Source organism: Ranitomeya variabilis, chromosome 2 (assembly GCF_051348905.1).
Source record: "Ranitomeya variabilis isolate aRanVar5 chromosome 2, aRanVar5.hap1, whole genome shotgun sequence".
In the NCBI taxonomy this organism is placed as follows: Eukaryota; Metazoa; Chordata; class Amphibia; order Anura; family Dendrobatidae; genus Ranitomeya; species Ranitomeya variabilis.
The window spans coordinates 996,178,581-996,195,324 of NC_135233.1; positions in this window are offsets into that span (position 1 = coordinate 996,178,581).

The window sequence follows — 16,744 nt, forward strand, 5'->3', positions numbered from 1 at the left end:
ACTGCCCGGAGGTGTCTGCACTGTGCAGGAAGGAGATGTCAGGACTCTGCTTCCCTCCTGATAAGACCCAGCTGGATTCTTGTGCTGTTTTCAGTCTCTGAGGCACAGTAGATTTATGGTGGCCGCTTGAACTTTTAAACAGATCGGGTCACTGTCAGTGTGAGTCAAGTTGCCCAAATATCACCCAATCTGTAAAAAACTTCAAAGCTGCCATAAATCTCATGGTGTCTCAGAATGAGACTGACAAGACTGCTTTGTAATGTGCACTGGTAATCTTGACCCTGGCTGCAGGACCCCACAGATGAGGAAATATGTCTCTTTCCCATATATACAGTGCCTTGCAAAAGTATTCGGCTCCCTGGAACTTTTCAACCTTTTCCCACATATCATGCTTCAAACATAAAGATACCAAATGTAAATTTTTAGAAAAAATCAACAACAAGTGGAACACAATTGTGAAGTTGAACGAAATTTATTTGTTATTTTAAATTTTTGTGGAAATTAAAAAACTGAAAAGTGGGGCGTGCAATATTATTCGGCCCCTTTACTTTCAGTGCAGCAAACTCTTTCCAGAAGTTCATTGTGGATCTCTGAATGATCCAATGTTGTCCTAAATGCCTAATGATGATAAATATAATCCACCTGTGTGTAATCAAGACTCCGTATAAATGCACCTGTTCTGTGATAGTCTCAGGGTTCTGTTTGAAGCACAGAGAGCATCGTGAAGACCAAGGAACACAACAGGCAGGTCTGTGATACTGTTGTGGAGAAGTTTAAAGCCGGATTTGGATACCAAATGAAAAAAAACTTTAAACATCCCAAGGAGCACTGTGCAAGCGATCACATTGAAATGAAAGGAGTATCATATCACTGCAAATCTACCAAGACCCAGCCATCCCTCTTGTCACGATATGGTATGAAATATCATATACCTTTAGTTCTGTTGCTAGCAAGCTGTGGGTTAAAAAACCCCCTTCCCTTTCACTCAGCCAAGAGCTGCCTTGCCAATGTACATGGGGGAAGAGCGTTTTATTGCCTAAAGGAATCTTTACGACCAGGTTAGATGCTTCCTCCAGCAAGAACTGAATTCTAAGTCTCTAGAACCATGCGGTCCTTTGTTCCATTTTTGTAAGATATTAGGCAGACGATGTAAGATAGGAAAATGGTAGATATATCTTCTTATTCTCCCTCGGTGGATCTACGCATCACTCTAAATACGGGCGTCTAACTCCATCGGGTGAAGAAGTAGGGATTGCTCTGTAAATAATAGGACATATTTGATCTCATTGGAATGCCCACGATAATACGAGATGTATGCTGGGTATGGTACGTTTATGACATGTGCTGTAGCGAAGTTATAGAAAGTAGACAAATTTAAGGTTGCCTTACTCAAACTGAAGAAAGGGGAGGGCGATCCTAACTCAACCCTTTCTGTGAGGTCACAGGCTGTAGGTTATAAAGTTGCTGGCAGGCTTCCAGGGGGGAGTTGTGAGTTTTTTACCTGAAGCGACCTGACTGCGAGTGCTAATGCACTGGGATAGATGGAAACCCCCCTAGCCTGGTTGCCTGCAATGCTCTGAACAACTGTAAGTTTATTTCTCATGTTATTCCCTGTTTTTTTATAATTACCTTGTGCATATTTGCAATTGTCTCATTTGTAACATCTTTGTAAAATATTTTGATAAAGCACTGCCTAACCTCTCTGGAGTATAATATTCAATACTAGTTCGTTCTTTATGCTCTAAAAATGTACCCTGTCTCTTGAAGGGAAATTACGCTACTGTTTTGGGGTAGCTCCGGACCCGTTTAATCGGAGCTGGTGGCAGCTTACCGTGTGCAGGCTTTTGGGGGTTGTTTCAGCGACTGCGGCTTGATAATTATTGTTCCTGCCTGAGCGGGAGTAGTTATCGCGTCGCTGCAGCGCGCTCAATAGCCAGTACATAGCAGGCAGCGTTTCTGGCGACTAATCACCCTAGGTGCAGTACCTAATCTGACCTGACAGAAAGGGGGGCGCCAGAGAGCTGCAAGTGTTAAGTGGAACTGTCAGCGGATATACACAAATCCCTGCAGTTCATGGTATATTGAAGAGCAGTGGGATACCTAAAATAAGCCCCTGCTGTAAACTAAGAGGTCAATAAACTTGTGTGTGTTTTTTTTATCACATTGTAGCAGTGGAGGGATAACTAGGATAAGCCCCCCTGCACATGTGATAGCTGTCTGTTGGTCTAAAGTCACCACAATCCATGACATATTGTGGGCAGCGGCTAAGGGATCTTGACAGTCACGGTGTGAATCGTGACAATTGGTGGCAAGGCGGTGGGATATTAGAGCATTAGTGATTTGGTTTGAGCAATCATTCCTCTCACTAAAAACTTGCAGAAAGTTCTTGCGAGAACTCTGCGCAAATAAGTTTGGGAGAACGAACTCAGTGCTTATTAGTTGTGAGACAATTGTGTACTGGTAATTATCCCCTCCCTTTCTCTTCGTTTTTCTATCCTATCTTTTATTTGGCAACTATGGTTGGGCTGGGAGAAGCCTTTTATGAACAGCAGACCAGAGACACCCTTGTTGCCTTATGCAAGTCACAGCACATTGACTATGCAAGCAAAAACAAAAGCGAACTGGTCGCAGTCCTGATGCAATGGGAAGCCGCTCTAGACCACTCACAGAGCCCAGAAGCCGCAGAAGCCGGCACCAGCGAACATGGTGCTGCAGCAGAGGTCAAACCACTGAATGCTGGCCCTGGTAGCAATCCGGGCGAATTGGACCCCCACCTGCAGGCGGCCTTGAAAGAATTCCCCACTGACGACCATGAGGGACGTCGGCAGCTGATTCAGCAATACCGGCAGGAGGCCGAGGCCCGTGCCGAGCGAGAGGCAGAGAGAGCCGAGCGAGAGGCCCAGCGAGAGGCAGAGAGAGCCGAGAGAGAGGCCCAGCGAGCCGAGCGAGAGGCCCAAGCGCAGCGGGAGTACCAGCTGCAGATGGCCCGACTGCAAATGCAGGGGTCGCCCCAGTCCAGTCGTGAGCCCAGCAGCGCTCAGACACCAAAGCCCCGGCCCGACCACTTTCCTGTTATGGAAAAGGATGGGGACTTGGACACTTTTCTGCGGGCCTTTGAGAAAGCCTGCAGACAGTACGAGCTGCCTACCCAAGAATGGGCACGATACCCGACACCAGGGCTGAGAGGCAAAGCTCTGGAGGCATTTGCTGCCCTCCCTCAAGAACAAGATGGTGACTATGAGGCTATCAAGCAGGCCCTCATAGCCAAGTACCAGCTTACACCCAAGGTGTACCGTAAAAAGTTCTGGACCCTCCAACGTGGCCCACACGACCGTTACAGTGATGTGGTGCATAGACTGGGGACCCACTTTGACCAGTGGACCCAAGGACTGTCAGTGACCACCTTTGCACAGCTGTGAGACCTGATGATCAAAGACCAGTTCTTCCATCTTTGCCCAGCTGAGGTGCGACAGTTCGTGATGGACAGAGAACCCAAAGACGTGACGAAAGCAGCGCAGATTGCCGATGCCTATGAGGCCAACCGTAGATCGGAAGTGCGGAAGCCAGTCACCTCCAGCTGGAGAGGGGGTAAGCCTGCATCCAACGCCAGTACCCCTGCCAGCCAACATACCAGAGGTCCTGTCCCTGTGGCCAACAGCACCAGACCTACCACTGAACTTCGCCAGTGTTACCACTGCAGGCAGACTGGTCATATCAGTCCCCAATGTCAAGCCAAGCAGAAGAACCCCTCATCCAAGGCCCCAGGGCCTAATGCAGCAGTTCTTTTGGTGGGTGGTGTGGCTGGGGGGGGTGTGATAACGTACAGCATGTCATTGTGGGAGGTCATGTTGCTACAGGCCTCAAGGACACCGGGGCTGAACGAACCCTCATCCGACCCGAACTGGCGGCCCCTGAAGAAATCATTCCGGGGAAAACCCTAACTGTCACTGGGATTGGGGGCATCAGCTGTCCCTTACCGATGGCCCGGGTTTATATTGATTGGGGTGCCGGGAGCGGGGTGAAGGAAGTGGGGCTGTCTGATAATTTGCCCACTGATGTTTTGTTGGGGACTGATTTGGGGAGGTTGGTTGCATAGTTCGTCGATGACCCTCCTCCCCAATCTACTAATGAGGGTAAAGTTAACCCTGATGATGATGATTATGATGATGGGAAATTGCATGTGTTACCTGACCATGCTTTATCTTGTAATGTTGCATCTGATAACCATTTTTTCCCTAGGATGGATGGTGGAAATGTTGTACCTGTGCCAACTGTATCTGATAATGATGTTTCTCTGAAAGTTAATGTGTCCATAGGTACAGGAGTGCTCAGCCACGTCGCTCTGCAGAGTGAGACGGCTGAGGAACCCCTAGCAGGGGCAAGTGTCGGTGCTACAAGAAATGGGGAGATACATGGGAACCGTGAGGAAGGTGATGCCATGCAATTGACCAGTGCCACCGAGAAAGGTAACTGGCCCATAAGTAGCAATGCTCCTGAGGTAATGGGGGTGGATGGGGAGGTAGAGCCCATAGCAGCGTCGGCGGATGGGTCTGTAGAAACCCCCGGGGAGACAGCCTACGTAGCTGCTGTCACCCGCAGTCAGAGTGCCCAGAACGCAGATAACTGTCTGCCTCCCGGACCCTCCTCAGTCATCAGTATGACTGAACCAGAGGTGGACCCAGTGCAGGTCCCAGAGGGTTCCCGTGGGGAAGGGAGTCTGACATCGCTTCTGGCTTCCCCTAGCCAGGAGTTTCAGGCCACTCTGCACACAGATGCGAGCCTAGAGAGTTTGAGACAACTCGCCGGGACGTCATTCTCCGAGACTGATAAGGAGAAGGTGTTCTGGGAAGGAGGAAGGTTGTACCGGGAGACAGTACCCGGAGAATCACAAAAGGAGTGGTTGAGGGAAAGACAGCTGGTCGTCCCGCAGCAATTCCGGGGTGAGTTGTTGCGGATTGCCCACGAGATCCCGCTAGCTGGACACTTGGGGATCAGCAAAACTAAGGCCCGGCTGTCTCAACACTTCTATTGGCCTAAGATGGGGACAGATGTGTCAAACTACTGCCGCTCCTGTGTCACCTGTCAAAGAGTGGGGAAGGCGGGGCCTGCTCTTAAGGCTCCCCTGATCCCTTTGCCAGTGATAGAGGAGCCTTTCCAGAGGATTGCGGTGGACATTGTGGGCCCGCTGGCCGTCCCCAGCAGCTCTGGAAAGCGATATATTCTTACTGTGGTAGACTACGCTACCCGGTACCCAGAGGCAGTAGCTCTGTCGTCAACTAGGGTGGATAAGGTGGCAGATGCCCTGTTGGCCATCTTTTCAAGTGTAGGATTTCCCAGGGAAATGCTTCCTGATCAAGGGACCCAATTTATGTCTCACCTAATGGAGGCTCTCTGTAAGAAAATGCAGGTGAAGCACCTGGTATCGAGTGCGTATCACCCACAGACCCATGGCTTGTGTGAACACTTCAATGGTACCCTCAAACAGATGCTACGCATGCTGGTTGAGACACAAGGGCGTGAATGGGAACAGTACCTCCCACACCTGCTATTCGCTTACCGAGAGGTTCCGCAGGCCTCGACGGGGTTCTCCCCCTTCGAGCTCCTGTACGGCAGGCGAGTCCGGGGACCCCTTGGGTTGGTAAGAGAATCCTGGGAGGAGGAGCCGAACCCTTCTGAAGTGTCCATAGTGGAGTATGTCATGCGCTTCCGTGACAAGATGCAGACCTTGACGCAGTTGGTGCATGACAACATGACGCAGGCTCAGGCTGATCAGAAGCACTGGTACGACCAGAACGCCCGGGAGCGGACCTACCACGTGGGTCAAAAGGTGTGGGTGCTGGTTCCTGTACCAACGGATAAGCTTCAGGCAGCCTGGGAGGGCCCGTACGTCATCCACCAACAGCTCAACCCGGTCACTTACGTGGTCACGCTTGACCACGCTCGGGGTAGGCGAAAGGCCTTTCACGTCAACATGTTGAAGGCTCATCACGAACGTAAACCTTTCATCCTACCGGTCGGCAGCGCACCCGAAGAAGGGGAGGAAGACACCCTCCTGGACATGCTGGCCCAAGCCAAGGCCCGTGGGTCCATTGAGGATGTGGAGGTAAGCGCCTCGCTAGATGAACCACAGCGGTTGAAGTTGCAAACCACACTGGAACCGTTCCGGGTCGTGTTCTCCAACCGGCCTGGAAGGACTGAGTTAACCGTCCACGAGGTGGACACTGGGAATCACACCCCACTACGGCGAACACCCTATCGAATCTCTGACCAGGTGCAGCAGATTATGCGCCAGGAGATCGATGAGATGTTACAGCTGGGGGTGATTCGACAGTCAAAGAGCGCATGGGCCTCACCTGTAGTTCTCGTGCCAAAAAAGGACCGGACCACCCGGTTCTGCGTGGACTACAGGGGGCTCAACGCCATTAAAGCCTCTGACGCGCACCCAATGCCGCGCATCGAGGAGCTGCTTGAGAAGTTAGCTGGCGCAAAATACCTGACAATAATGGATCTGAGTCGCGGATACTGGCAGATTCCCCTGAGCCTCGAGGCACAGGAGAAGTCCGCCTTTATCACACCCTTTGGACTGTACGAGTCCACGGTCATGCCCTTCGGCATGAAGAATGCCCCTGACACTTTCCAGCGGATGGTCAATCTCCTGCTTCAGGGACTGGAGAAGTACGCCGTGGCGTACTTAGATGACATTGCCATCTTCAGTCCCTCCTGGCATGAACACCTGCAGCATCTCGAGGAGGTGCTCAGGCGAATTCTCCAAGCAGGACTGACTATCAAGCCGGGAAAGTGCCAGATGGGCATGAGGGAGGTCCACTACCTGGGGCACCGGGTAGGCGGAGGCACCCTGAAACCGGAGCCTGACAAAGTGGGCGTGATCATGAACTGGCCCACTCCTGGACCAAGAAACAGGTGATGTCCTTCCTGGGCACTGCAGGGTACTATAGGCGCTTTGTGCAGCACTACAGTAGCCTGGCAAAACCTTTGACGGACCTCACCAGGAAGAAGCTACCCCACATCGTCAACTGGACAGATGGCTGTGAGGGGGCCTTCCAGGCGTTGAAAACAGCACTGTGCAACGCCCCTGTGTTGAAAGCAGTCGACAGCAGCCGACCGTTCTTGGTACAGACCGACACCAGCGAGTTTGGCCTTGGTGCTGTGCTCAGCCAGGTTGACTCGGAGGACCAAGAGCACCCCGTGTTGTACCTGAGCCGGAAACTTTTGCCGAGGGAAGTGGCCTACTCCACCATTGAGAAGGAGTGCCTGGCCATAGTCTGGGCCCTGCAGCGCTTGCAGCCCTACTTGTACGGTCGCACCTTCACTGTGGTGACCGACCACGACCCTCTGCGCTGGCTAAGCACCATGTGTGGAACCAATGGCAGGTTGCTACGCTGGAGCCTTGCCCTTCAGCAATTTGACTTCACCATTAAACACAAAGCGGGCAAAGAGCATGGGAATGCAGATGGATTCTCCTGCCAGGGTGAACCCACGGAGGTGCGCATGGAGGCATACCGAGAGGTTCTGCCACCGTAGCGCACGCCAAAAGGGGGAGGTGTCACGATATGGTATGAAATATCATACGTTTAGTTCTGTTGCTAGCAAGCTGTGGGTTAAAAACCGCCCTTCCCTTTCACTCAGCCAAGAGCTGCCTTGCCAATGTACATGGGGGAAGAGCGTTTTATTGCCTAAAGGAATCTTTACGATCAGGTTAGAAGCTTCCTCCAGCAAGAACTGGATTCTAAGTCTCTAGAACCATGCAGTCCTTTGTTCCATTTTTGTAAGATATTAGGCAGCCGATGTAAGATAGGAAAATGGTAGATATATCTTCTTATTCTCCCTCGGTGGATCTACGCATCACTCTAAATACGGGCGTCTAACTCCATCGGGTGAAGAAGTAGGGATTGCTCTGTAAATAATAGGACATATTTGATCTCATCGGAATGCCCACGATAATACGAGATGTATGCTGGGTATGGTACGTTTATGACATGTGCTGTAGCGCAGTTATAGAAAGTAGACAAATTTAAGGTTGCCTTACTCAAACTGAAGAAAGGGGAGGGCGATCCTAACTCAATTCTTTCTGTGAGGTCACAGGCTGTAGGTTATAAAGTTGCTGGCAGGCTTCCGGGGGGAGTTGTGAGTTTTTTACCTGAAGCGACCTGACTGCGAGTGCTAATGCACTGGGATAGATGGAAACCCCCCTAGCCTGGTTGCCTGCAATGCTCTGAACAACTGTAAGTGTATTTCTCGTGTTATTCCCTGTTTTTTTATAATTACCTTGTGCATATTTGTAATTGTCTCATTTGTAACATCTTTGTAAAATATTTTGATAAAGCACTGCCTAACCTTTCTGGAGTATAATATTCAATACTAGTTCGTTCTTTATGCTCTAAAAACGTACCCTGTCTCTTGAAGGGAAATTACGCTACTGTTTTGGGGTAGCTCCGGACCCGTTTAATCGGAGCTGGTGGCAGCTTACCGTGTGCAGGCTTTTGGGGGTTGTTTCAGCGACTGCGGCTTGATAATTATTGTTCCTGCCTGAGCGGGAGTAGTTATCGCATCGCTGCAGCGCGCCCAATAGCCAGTACATAGCAGGCAGCGTTTCTGGCGACTAATCACCCTAGGTGCAGTACCTAATCTGACCTGATTGCAGAGAGCTGCAAGTGTTAAGTGGAACTGTCAGCAGGATATACACAAATCCCTGCAGTTCATGGTATATTGAAGAGCAGTGGGATACCTAAAATAAGCCCCTGCTGTAAGCTAAGAGGTCAATAACCTTGTGTGTGTTTTTTTTATCACATTGTGGCAGTGGAGGGATAACTAGGATAAGCCCCCCCTGCACATGTGATAGCCGTCTGTTGGTCTAAAGTCACCCCAATCCGTGACATATTGTGGGCAGTGGCTAAGGGATCTTGACAGTCACGGTGACAATTCGTGACACCTCTAAACTTTCATCTCAAACAAGGAGAAGACTGATCAGAGATGCAGCCAAGAGGCTCCTGATCACTCTGGATGAACTGCAGAGATCTACAGCTGAGGTGGGACAGTCTGTCCATAGGACAACAATCAGTCGTACACTGCACAAATCTGGCCTTTATGGAAGAGTGGCAAGAAAAAAAACATTTCTCAATGATATTCATAAAAAGTGTCATTTAAAGTTTGCAGCGAGCCACCTGGGAGACGCATCAAACATGTGGAAGAAGGTGCTCTGGTCAGATGAAACCAAAATCGACCTTTTTGGCAGCAATGCCAAACGATATGTTTGGCATAAGGGCAACACAACTCATCACCCTGAACACACCATCCCCACTGTCAAACATGGTGGTGGCAGCATCATGGTTTGGGACTACTTTTCTTCAGCAGGGACAGAGAAGATGGTTAAAATTGATAGGAAGATGGATGGAGCCAAATACAGGACCATTCTTGAAGAAAACCTTTTGGAGTCTGCAAATCACCTGAGACTGGGACGGAGATTTATCTTCCAACAAGACAATGATCTCAAACATAAAGCAATATCTACAATGGAATGGTTCACAAATAAACATATCCAGGTGTTAGAATGGCCAAGTCAAAGTCCAGACCTTAATCCAATCAAGAATCTGCGGAAAGAGCTGAACACTGCTGTTCACAAACGATCTTCATCATACTTCATTGAGCTTGAGCTGTTTGCCAAGGAAGAATGGGCAAGAATTTCAGTCTCTCGACGTACAAAACTGATAGAGACATTCCAGCTACAAGTCGCTTGGGGTATCGCAGCAAAAGGTGGCGCAGCAAAGTATTAAGTTAAAGGGCTGAATAATATTGCACTCCCCACTTTTCAGTTTTTGAATTTCCACAAAAATGTAAAATAACCAATACATTTCGTTCAACTTCACAATTGTGTTCCACTTGTTGTTGATTCTGCACCAAAAATTTAAACTTGATATCTTTATGTTTGAAGCATGATATGTGGGAAAAGTTTGAAAAGTTCCAGGGAGACGAATACTTTCGCAAGGCACCCATCCTGCGTGATAATATAGTTGAATCTAATGAAAATGTAGAGTCCCTGTGGGTGGAGATATGAGGAGTGGGAAAAAATGATAAATTACTGATAGGGGTTTGTTGTAAGTCTCCAAAAATATTGGAAGCAACAGAGAATATCCTTGTAAAGTAAATAGATGAAGCTGCGACTCATTGAGAAGTCATTATTATAGGGGACTTCAACTACCCTGAAATACATTGGGGAAAAGAAACCTGCAGTTCCTGCAGTTTTTGACAACTATGAGAGACAATTACTTTTCACAACTGGTTCAGGAACCCACAAGAAGGGGGGCACTGCTAGACCTAATATTAACCAACAGGCCAGACCGCATATCAAATATAAGGGTTGGGGGTCACTTGGGTAATAGTGATCACAAAATAATAAGTTTTCATGTATCCTTTAATAAGATGGGTAGTAGAGGGGTTACAAGGACACTAAACTTCAGAAAGGCAATTTTCCAACGGATGAGAGATGATCTTGGTGCAATTAACTGGGACCATATCCTGAGACATAAAAATACACAAAGAAAATGGGAGACGTTTATTAGCATCCTGGATAGGACCTGTGCACAGTATATACCGTATGGGAATAAACATGCTAGAAATATGAGGAAACCAATATGGCTAAATAGAGCTGTAAGGGGCGCAATAAGTGACAAAAAGGAAGCATTTAGAGAATTAAAGGAAGTAGGTAGTGATGACGCATTAAATAAATATAGAAAATGAAATACATTCTGTAAAAAGAAAATCAAGGCAGCAAAGACTGAGACAGAGAGACTCATTGCCAGAGAGAGTAAAAATAATCCCAAAATATTCTTTAACTACTGTAAGAGTCATGTCGGTCTGGTAGTCGGGGGCAGGTATATCTCGCCCAGGTATTTGTCCTATGTGAATTAGGCCGCTCAGTATCTTCAGGATAATGATGGGTTAATAAGTGCAGGAATAAAGGATGACCAGCTGGGGGTTTCCAGCGTCAGCCTGGGGCACACAGATTGCCTGACTGTGTGAGAAAAACGTGAGTGAGAGCTGTGCTCAAGAACTGTGTGATGTTAGCTGGGTGGGAGCAGCCCCCCCAGTTGTTAGTTTAGCAACGTATTGGTTTAGTTAGTGCCGGACAGGCTAGGATTTATTTTTATGTTTTGTTTTATTTGTGTTGCTTTCACTTTAATAAATCTGACCTGAGGTCAGCTTACTCGGAAACCTGCTGTATGCCTCAGAATTCAATGCACAAACCACGTGACCTTTGACCCCAGCAAAGGCGATCCCGGAGTGTTTTGTCACATTGTGGTGGAGAATGCGGGCATAACGTGGCACCGGCGACAGTATGGAAGACGTAGTGAAAGCACTAGTACAGTCCACTGCCGTACAGCAGCAGGCCACTGCCGCACAGCATGAAGCTAATCGCTTGATGGCCGCACAGCTGAAGGAGTTAGTGGACATGACGGCTGCAGACCGCCAGCTTCTCCAACAGGTGGCGCAGCGCCTGGTGAGCATGCCTGAGGCAGCCCCGGAAGCAGAGTCCAGAAGGATCCATGTGAGTCGATACTGGCAAAAGCTGACTGCAGAAGATGACGTCGAGGCATACCTGACAACGTTTGAGCAGACGGCATTGAGGGAGAAGTGGCTGAAGGCACGATGGGCCGATTTGATTGCTCCGTTCCTCTCCGGCGAGGCCCAAAAAGCGTACCATGACTTGGACCCGGAAGTCGCTCAGGACTTTGAGAAGCTGAAAGCTGAGGTCCTGGCCCGGCTGGGTGTGACGATGGCTGTCCGTGCACAGAGGGTACACCAGTGGACATACCAGCCAGATAAACCGCCGCGGTCTCAGATGTTCGACCTGATCTACTTGACAAAGAAATGGCTGCAACCCGAGGTACTGACAACCCCAGAAATAATCCAGCGGGTTGTCCTGGACAAGTACCTGAGAGTACTACCACCAGCGCTGAAAAGGTGGGTAAGCCAAGGAAATCCCACGACAGCGGATCAACTTGTGGAGTTGGTCGAGCGTTATTCCGTGGCGGAAGGACTTCCCGACGAAACCGCTAGCACCCGGTCTGTGCCTTCTCCTCGTGGAACCGGTAAGACTGTTCCAGGGACTACGGGTGAAGGAAAATCGCCTAAAACTGTGGGGGAGGAACACGGGACTGCTCGCACTCCGAGGCCGAGAATGTTGGACGGTGGTCTCAATAGGGGGCCTGTTAGGTGTTTCCGCTGCCATGAGAAGGGCCATGTTTCTGCAAACTGTCCTGTTACCACTGAACCCATGCAGTGCGACGTTACAGACTCTAAGAAACGCATGTCTTTGGTTACACGGCTAGTGAGTGTGAATGCGGGTCAAAATGATGCAGCGAAACACCTGTGTGTATTATCTGTTGAGGGGAAAAATGTTGTGGCGTTACTAGACTCTGGAAGTGTGGTGACTTTGGTGAAAGCTAGTCTGGTGGCACTTCCATCTGGTTTGTCTGACAAATTTTCTGTAACGTGTGTGCATGGTGACACCTGCTCGTACCTAACAGCGGTCATATCGATTTCCACTCCCTATGGGTCTGTGCAGCACAAAGTGGGACTCTGTCATGAATTCCCAATGGCTAGGGATAGCACAGGATAAGCAAAGTATAATAAATATCGGACGAGCTCTAGGGTGATGGAACCTGGGCTGACCGCTGCCCTACGCCTGACAAACGCAACTAGAGATAGCCAGGGAGCGTGCCTACGTTGGTTCTAGACGCCACGCACCAGCCTAAGAGCTAACTAGTACTGCAGAGAAAACAAAGACCTCACTTGCCTCCAGAGGAATTAACCCCAAAGGTAAAGTTGCCCCCCACATGTATTGACGGTGAAATGAGAGGAAGGCACACACATAGAGATGATGTATATAGCTTTAGCAAATAGAGGCCCGCTGAAAACTAGAAAGCAGAATGACACAAAAGGGGACTGAGCGATCAGCAAAAAACCCTAATCAAAAAAACCATCCTGAGATTACAAGAACCCATGTGCCAACTCATGGCACATGGGGAGAACCTCAGTCCACTAGAGCAACCAGCTAACAAAGAGACATTCTAAGCAAGCTGGACAAAAAACCAAACAACTGAAAATCAGCACTTAGCTTATCCTGAAAGATCTGGGAGCAGGTAGGCAGGAACCAAACAGAGCACATCTGAACACATTGATAGCCGGCAAGGGAAATGACAGAAAGGCCAGGTAAAATAGGAAACACCCAGCCTCTGATGGACAGATGGAAACCAAAGGCCGCAACCCACCAAAGTCACCCAGTACCAGCAGTAACCACCAGAGGGAGCCCGCAAACAGAATCCACAACAGTACCCCCCCCTTGAGGAGGGGTCACCGAACCCTCACGAGAACCCCCAGGGCGATCAGGGTGAGCTCTATGGAAGGCGCGGACCAAATCAGTCGCATGAACATCGGAGGCGACCACCCAGGAATTGTCCTCCTGACCATAACCCTTCCACTTAACCAAATACTGGAGTTTGCGTCTGGAAACACGAGAATCCAAGATCTTTTCAACAACATACTCCAATTCTCCCTCCACCAGCACCGGAGCAGGAGGTTCGACCGAAGGAACAACAGGCACCTCATACCTCCGCAACAACGACCGATGGAACACATTATGAATAGCGAACGATGCTGGGAGATCCAAACGGAAAGATACAGGGTTAAGAATCTCCGAGATCCTATAAGGACTGATGAACCGAGGCTTGAACTTAGGAGAAGAGACCTTCATAGGGACAAAACGAGAAGACAACCACACCAAGTCCCCAACAAGAAGTCGGGGACCCACGCGGCGACGGCGATTAGCAAACTGCTGAGTCTTCTCCTGAGATAACTTCAAATTGTCCACCACCTGATTCCAAATGTGATGTAGCCTGTCCACCACCACGTCCACTCCAGGACAATCCGAAGACTCCACCTGACCAGAGGAAAAACGAGGATGAAACCCCGAATTACAAAAAAAAGGAGAGACCAACGTGGCCGAACTAGCCCGATTATTAAGAGCAAATTCGGCCAGTGGCAAAAAAGCAACCCAGTCATCCTGATCAGCAGAAACAAAACACCTCAAATAAGTTTCCAAGGTCTGATTAGTTCGCTCCGTCTGGCCATTCGTCTGAGGATGGAATGCAGACGAGAAAGACAAAGCAATGCCCATCTTGGCACAAAACGTCCGCCAAAATCTAGACACAAACTGGGATCCCCTGTCAGAAACGATGTTCTCCGGAATCCCATGCAAACGAACCACGTTCTGAAAAAACAAAGGAACCAACTCAGAGGAGGAGGGCAACTTAGGCAAGGGCACCAAATGAACCATCTTAGAAAAGCGGTCACACACAACCCAGATAACGGACATTTTCTGTGAAACCGGGAGATCAGAAATAAAATCCATGGAAATGTGCGTCCAAGGCCTCTTCGGGATGGGCAAGGATAACAACAACCCACTAGCCCGTGAACAGCAAGGCTTAGCTCGAGCACACACTTCACAAGACTGCACAAAGGTACGCACATCCCTAGACAAGGAAGGCCACCAAAAAGACCTGGCCACCAAGTCTCTTGTACCAAATATTCCAGGATGACCAGCCAACACAGAAGAATGGACCTCGGAGATGACTCTACTGGTCCAATCATCCGGAACAAACAGTCTTTCTGGTGGACATCAATCCGGTTTATCCACCTGAAACTCCTGCAATGCGCGTCGCAAGTCTGGGGATACGGCGGACAATATTACCCCATCCCTAAGGATACCAGCAGGCCCAGTGTCTCCAGGAGAGTCAGGCACAAAACTCCTGGAAAGAGCATCTGCCTTCACATTCTTTGAACCTGGCAGGTATGAAACCACGAAATTGAAACGAGAAAAAAATAACGACCAACGAGCCTGTCTAGGATTCAAACGCCTGGCAGACTCAAGGTAAATGAGATTCTTGTGATCAGTCAAGACCACCACGCGATGTTTAGCACCCTCAAGCCAATGACGCCACTCCTCAAATGCCCACTTCATGGCCAAAAGCTCCCGATTACCCACATCATAATTGCGCTCGGCGGGCGAGAATTTTCTAGAGAAGAAAGCACATGGCTTCATCACCGAGCCATTAGAACTTCTCTGTGACAAAACCGCCCCCGCTCCAATCTCGGAAGCATCAACCTCCACCTGAAAAGGAAGTGAAACATCTGGTTGACACAACACAGGAGCAGAAGAAAACCGGCACTTAAGTTCCCGAAAGGCCTCCACGGCCGCAGGAGACCAATCAGCAACATCAGCACCCTTTTTAGTCAAATCAGTCAAAGGTTTAACAATACTGGAAAAATTAGCAATGAACCGACGATAAAAATTAGCAAACCCCAAGAACTTCTGAAGGCTCTTAACAGATGTAGGTTGTGTCCAGTCACAAATAGCCTGAACCTTAACGGGATCCATCTCAATAGTAGAAGGAGAAAAAATGTACCCCAAAAAAGAAATCTTCTGGACTCCGAAGAGACACTTTGAGCCCTTCACAAACAGAGAATTGGCCCGCAAAACCTGAAACACCTTCCTGACCTGTAGAACATGAGACTCCCAGTCATCAGAAAACACCAAAATATCATCCAAATACACAATCATAAACTTATCCAGATATTCACGGAAAATATTGTGCATAAAGGACTGAAAGACTGACGGAGCATTGGAGAGTCCAAAAGGCATTACCAAATACTCAAAATGGCCCTCAGGCGTATTAAATGCGGTTTTCCACTCATCACCCTGTTTTATCCGCACCAGATTATACGCACCACGAAGATCTATTTTAGTGAACCACCTAGCCCCCTTAATGCGAGCAAACAAATCCGTAAATAATGGCAATGGATACTGGTATTTGACTGTAATCTTATTCAGAAGGCGATAATCTATACAAGGCCTCAGGGAACCATCTTTTTTTGCCACGAAAAAAAAACCTGCTCCCAGAGGGGACGAAGATGGACGAATATGTCCCTTTTCCAAGGACTCCTTAATATAATTCCGCATAGCAGTATGCTCTGGCAGTGACAGATTAAATAAACGACCCTTAGGGAACTTACTGCCAGGAATCAATTCTATAGCACAGTCACACTCTCTATGAGGAGGGAGCGAATTGAGCTTAGGCTCCTCAAAAACATCCCTATAATCCGACAAAAACGCAGGGATCTCCGAAGGAGTAGATGAAGCGATAGAAATCGGAGGTGCATCATCATGAACCCCCTGACATCCCCAGCTTAGCACAGACATTGTTTTCCAGTCCAGGACAGGATTATGAGTTTGTAACCATGGCAGACCAAGCACTAGTACATCATGTAAATTATACAGTACAAGGAAGCGAATCACCTCCTGATGAACGGGAGTCATGCGCATGGTCACTTGTGTCCAATACTGCGGTTTATTCATAGCCAATGGTGTAGAATCAATTCCCTTCAGAGGAATAGGAACTTCCAGAGGCTCTAGACTAAAACCGCAGCGTTTAGCAAATGACCAATCCATAAGACTCAGGGCAGCGCCTGAATCCACATAGGCATCGACGGAAATGGAAGACAGTGAAAAAATCAGAGTCACAGACAAAATGAACTTAGACTGCAGAGTATCAATGGCAAAAGATTTATCAACCCTTTTTGTGCGTTTAGAGCATGCTGATATAACATGAGCTGAATCACCACAATAAAAACACAAACCATTTTTCCGCCTATAATTTTGCCGTTCACT